A 6,595-nucleotide genomic window follows, 5' to 3' on the forward strand; every position below is an offset into this window, starting at 1 on the left:
GCCTCGTCTCCTTCATTTCCTGAACATGGTGGTTTATTTACAGGAGAAGTTCAGTCAGCAGGAATAATCAATGGGTCATTGTTTATAACTAAAACTAATATGTTTAATGAATTTAATGATAATCAGTAAAAAAATTAAAATAGTTTTCATTGTGATCACTGAGTCTGGGAGTCTTTGCCCAAATATAGTAGCCCCTCCCTCCTGCCATCTTCCAGCAGTGACGTCACGGTGCGGTAAGCCTAGCGCCATTCTCCCCGCTTTCCAAGCTAAATCAATGGGAACTACTAGACACATCTGCAATCAACAACAATTATTGAAGATTTCCAGAGGACTTCACCATTGAAATTCACCAGAGCTATAGTGAAACTGACAATGCCCACGTGCATGGCAGCTGGATGCTGGAATACATCGGGTAAAAGTGAAACAAAGAGTTATTCCACCTTTCTGATTCCTGATCCTCCACGGACGGGTTGGTCGTTGGATCGCCAACTTGAAGAGGGAGGATTTGCCATCGAACTTCTGGCCAGAGAAAAAACCCGTAATATGTAGCCAACATTTGGAAGAAGAATGTTTTCAAGATGACTTGGATAATAGCGCGTTGTGACAAACACCAGATACAGCACTGGGACTTGATCAACAGCCGATACCGCACCGTGACAATGTCACTAACCAGTAGGTGGCAGTAGTGTTCTTTGACAAACATGGATGCCCCCAGTAAAGCACATTCACATGAAAATTACTCTGAATTAAAAACACTGATCATTTATTGAACAGGATGGAATCATTTCAGATTTAAAGAACTTTTAGAAGTTTGGATTCTGAATATGAGCGACTTTTCCTTTAAAATATTCCCAGACATCTAAGAAAAAAAAGAAAAGTTGAAGGTTTCCTCAGCAGCAGGTTGTAGGTAAAATAAAACCGATGTTTGCGTCTTGGTGACAGATTCTCTCAGGCGTCATCCTGAGGAAACTGGAATCCTATTTATGAAAAATAAACATCCTCTACTTCTGTGGGATGGAGAAGCTAAAATGGAGGGAGAGGATCTCGCTCCAAAGCCTGCCTGGCTGAGTGTTGCTATGGAGGGGGAGGCCTCTGCAGTGCTGTGTGTAACAGCCTTTCACAGGGAAGAGGGGAGGAAAGTGGGAGTCAGAACACAGGCGAGGCTCAGATGGGGGATGGGGGGTGAGACAGCGCCCCCTGGATGTGAAGATGAAGGAGGGATGAGGAAGCTTCATGTGGGGGGTTGGGACTAGAGAAAGATGGAGGATTAGTTCATTCAGGCTGACGGGTCTCTGTCAGCTCAGATCCAGACTTTGACTAGGCCCCTCCAGCCAAATGGCGGCAAAATCCCCTCCAACTTCCAGCCACTGGCCTTCTGGGCGTTCTTATTATTTAAAAGAATAGTACACCCAAAACATGATTAGCCTTCATTTTCTACTCACCCCCATGCTGAACAACACTCTGGAGTACTTTTTTGATATCTCAAATGCATCTGGAGATCTGGGAGGCTTCTTGCTGTCTGCTGACATTCAAATAATGGAGGTCTATGGCGCCCGAGACAGAAAGGTCCACAAAAGTCAATAAAAACGTGTCAATATTCCTCCATACTGCTCGTCCAATGTAATCCAAGTGTCCTGAGTGGGTAGCGCCCATAATTTACTCGAAACGAAGTCATTTAGAACGTTTTAGAGCCTAAACAGTAGTGTATAGGATTTCCTAATAGCGCCCCCATGCGCGCTCACGATTCTACGGAAGCCGGCAGACCAAACCAGCGCATTCAGCTCGGCAAAGAACTCATGCTCTTCCTCAACACTGAAGTCCTCAGACATTTTTCTTTCGTTGTTTCTTTCTTTGCACAGGTAAACAGCACATTTCTTCTTCTACGCTTGCATTATTGGAAGAGCAGACGCTGAATGCGCACTTCCTTCCGGTTTGGTCTGCCGGCTTCCGTAGAATCGTGAGCGCGCATGGGGGCGCTATTAGGAAATCCTATACACTACTGTTTAGGCTCTAAAACGTTCTAAATGACTTCGTTTTGAGTAAATTCTGGACGCTACCCACTCAGGACACTTGGAATACATTGGACGAGCAGTATGGAGGAATATTGACAGGTTTTTTGTGGACTTTTATGGACCTTTCTGTCTCGGGCGCCATAGACCTCCATTATTTGAATGTCAGCAGACAGCAAGAAGCCTCTCAGATCTCCAGATGCATTTGAGATATCAAAAAAGTACTCCAGAGTGTTTTTCAGCATGGGGGTGAGCAGAAAATGAAGGCTAATCATGTTTTGGGTGTACTATTCCTTTAACTCTGACTCCAGCCTCTCACTGAATTACAGGGTCTGACCAGCAGATGGCGCTTCTCTTTAGATCTTAATGTCCAAATCATGACAAAAAGAACATTTTAGTACAAAGATTGATGTTTCAAAAGGAATAGTAGGCGACCGGCCAAGGTCCCATCGAGGAAAGTGGGGAAATGTTGAATGGCTGCTACAGCATGTGACGTTCCTGACCAGGAGTCACTGTTAATAGATTGTCCCACCTGAGCTTTGGATCTCTACAGCTCCTACAGAGTCATTTTTATGCTAATGCTCACCTTGCAGATTTAGGCTGACGTCTGTAAGTTTATACTGGTTCCAGTTTTCAGGTAATGGGATGAACGGCGATCCGTGACCTTTCTGTGACCCTCGGTCCTAATCATCCTTTTTTCCATCATTGGGTTCCGAATGTTTCCAGAAAGCATCAGAATCAAGCAAACGAACAGAAACCCAAACATTTTAATCCTTTTCTTCCACAAACCGGTTAATTCCAGAACAGAGAGACTGATTGATGATCTGATTTATAAACATCTATGTTACCTGAAAACCATGAACTTCTTTAATAGATAACTCTACAGAAAAACACAGTTTCTATTATCGTCCTCATCATGTCTCTGTAGGGACGATGAAGACACACAGAGACATTAAATACATAGACGCCACAGCGGACGCTCTAGGTAGTGATGTCACTTAAAAGACCAAAACAAATTTTAAAATATAAATATATACGACACACATTAACTGATTAAAGAGAAAATGTAAACAATTATGTAACAATAGAGTAAATAATGATAAAAAAAACACAGCCTTTAGTTAAACGCAACATAAATTTACTATTAACTGGGATTTGACAAAAAAAAGTCTTGACAATAAAAAATGACAATAAATAAAAAATTAACATATAATTAATTAAAAAAACAAAATAAAAAACTCATGTAAATCACAGTACAACAAATGTTCTACAGATCATAATACTCATCAAAAAGCAATCCTTTCAAATATTAAATAATTATATACTATATAAATTTATAATATTTGTAAAACCCAATCTTATAAAATAATATAAAACTTTGTGTTTATCATATTAATATTTAATTGCAAAATATATAACTGCATAAATCTCATTCAGTTTGACTTCAGTTTAAATAATTTTTAATCTGAATAAATATGTGTGATCTAACTGAAAGTCATTTTAAAATTAGTTTTGATATTTTAAGGGGTTGTGACGTATCAGAGATTATTGTGATATATTCATGTGATTAAAATCAGATCTAAGGAGCCTCCTGTTCATTCTGACAGCAGCTGTCTGACCTGTGGTCTGATCCAAGATGGCCGCCCTCTAGGCACGGAATTAACGACGGAAAGCGTGAAGGATCAAACATTAGCAGATAGATAGATAGATAGATAGATAGATAGATAGATAGATAGATAGATAGATAGATAGATAGATAGATAGATAGATAGATAGATAGATAGATAGATAGATAGATAGATAGATAGATAGATAGATAGATAGATAGATAGATAGATAGATAGATAGATAGATAGATAGATAGATAGATAGATAGATAGATAGATTTTTCCACTTTGAAAAGGTTTGCATTTAAACTTACCAGCAACTAAGACAGAAGGTAAATATTTAACCAAATATAGTCTAATTATTTCTGTTATATATGGATTTATCCTGTGTTTTCTTTTTAAAGATATAGAATGGTGCAGAGGTAAACCCACTCTTATTTTTTTATCTAATCTGCTCTCTGTATCATGATAAATAATACATTAAAGGGACGGTAAATAAATGTATTTAAATGAGCACTGGAACTATAAGAGGAACTGACACTGAGCATTTAAAATATTAACTTCACTAAACAAGCTGGACATCTGGGCTGTAGTTACTCTGTGTCGCACATTTCATTATTTTATCTATGGATGAAACAATTAATCATATTAATCGATTATTTAAATAATTGTTAACTAATTTATTAATCGTTAACTGGAGTACAGGGCCACTAAAATGTGCCTTTAGCCGACAGAGCGACTCACTTAGAGCAGGAATTATACCAAGATTGGAAAAAATATGTAAACATTTTGCATTTAAGATTAAGAAAAGGTTTTGTCTTTCATTATTCTCCATCCAGATCAATATTTCTGTTTCACCTGGTTTCATTCCTGATCGCCATTATGATTAGAGCCCATATATATAAATAACAGAATATTGGGAAAGGCTACAGATTTTTATTTTCATTTTTCTGCAAATAAATTTGGAATATTACGAGAATAAAGTCTTAATATTATGGGAATAAAGGTGAAAAATACAGAGAATGAAGCCATTATACCGACCAGCATATGATTTTAGACAGACTTAGTTGTCATTTTGTTTACAGAAGTATAAAACAAAGAGACATTTCGTTAAGAACGGCTCTCTAGACAATTTATCTCTTTTTTAAAGCGCAACCTTGAAAATAGTGAAAAGAATACATAATATTTAAGGTTCTAACATTTCAGATTTTTTGTTTTTATTTTATAAAATATAATAAGTATAACAAAATACAATACAATAACCCATTCTACCAAACATTCATCAGTGTGATGGCGGTGGGGAAGAAGCTGCTGCAGAACCTGCTGGTCCTGCATTGATGCTGGGAAGCCTCTTCCCAGAGGGCAGCATGGTGGGGGGGTGAGGGGTCATTGATGATGTCACGGGACGCGCAGCGCTGGGATGAAATGTCTTTAATGGAGGGAAGAGGAGCCCCCATGATCCTCTCTGCTGTTCTCACCTTCTTCCAGTCTGAGGCGCTGCAGCCTCCACACCACACAGTGAGACAGCTGCTCAGAACGCTCTCTATGGTGCTTCTGGAGAAGGTGGGGAGGATGGGGGGGGGGGGGGGCAGGTGGGCTCTCCTCATCCTCCGCAGGAAGTCCAAGCGCTTCTGTTCCCTTTGGACCAGTGAGGTGGTGTTTCCAGTCCAGGTGACTGACAATGACTGATTGTTTGCAGCATAACACATTTTTACCCAACTGGGGGTTCGCGTAGCCCTGGGAGTCCGTCAGTGCATTGGAAGGGGTTCATGAAAAGATTTTATTTCTTAGGCTGTAAAATAAAATGGGGATCGGTTTTGATTTGTGAGGACTCCATAGAAAATGAATCAAGCTTTTATCAACCAAAAAGTAAACAGTATGTTTGAGGTAGAAAACCAGACTGGATGCAGAGAACAGCCTGGGATCAGCTGTTTTCACTCTGAGCTATCGCAGCTCATCTAAGCAGCTCAAAACAACTAAATAAGTCAGTCTGACTATGATTATTGCTCTGAATTTTGTTCCAAATTCATCAAGTTTAAATGTGATTATAGGAGAGTTAGTCAGAGGAGCTCCAGGTTTAGAAACACAGGTTTTTGATATGATTTTATTTTGTATTTTTTTCAATTGCTTCAGACTTATAGGCAACATATTTATGTTTTTTTCTTCAATTAAAGACTGAAACATTTTGGCTTCACATGAGAGAAAGCCACCTAGTAAGGAAGGCCTCAAGTTCTCAACTTTAAATCAGCAATGACCAATTTTCATCAATATCTGTGGTGAATAAAGCTGCTTCCTAACCTGCACCTTTCCTTTTTGACCAGCAGAGTGCAGCAGAGAGGCCTTTTAACTGATGAGCCTTATTTTAATCTTTAATTAGATGATATCTTCACCTTCATGTAAAGATCTGTCTTTTATGTTAATGACCTAATATATATATTTGGGAGAATGAGATAAAAAAGACTGAATTAGAAATCTACATTTGTTAAAAACAGAACTCTTGGTTTTCTTAATGTCATTTTGTTTTATACAAGTGTAAAACAAAAAGACATTTTGTTAAGAACAGCTCTTTAGACAATTTATCTCGTTTTTAATGCTCAACCTTGAAAATAGTGGAAAAAAATACATAAAAACAGTAATATTAACATATGACTATATATTTACAGTTCTAACATTTCAGGGGGGGGGGGGTTGGTTTTTAATGAAATATAATAAATACAATAAAAGAACCCATTTTACATAACATTAAGCAGTCTAATGGCAGTGGGGAAGAAACTAAGGGCGTAGGTTTGATGTGAACGTCGGTACGGACAATATTGGTCTTCAGTTTCATTGGTCCTTTGCAGAAATATTCCTGCTCTGTTTTCTGCTTAATCTGAGCATCAGGACATATTTAGTTTAAAGACAACAGCAGCATTTCTGCTACATTAATACTGATCTTATTAGCACTACACTCACTAGATGCTGTTTATCAACGTTTAA

The sequence above is a fragment of the Cyprinodon tularosa genome, unplaced genomic scaffold, assembly GCF_016077235.1.
Source record: "Cyprinodon tularosa strain WSP-4 unplaced genomic scaffold, ASM1607723v1 ctg953, whole genome shotgun sequence".
In the NCBI taxonomy this organism is placed as follows: domain Eukaryota; kingdom Metazoa; phylum Chordata; class Actinopteri; order Cyprinodontiformes; family Cyprinodontidae; genus Cyprinodon; species Cyprinodon tularosa.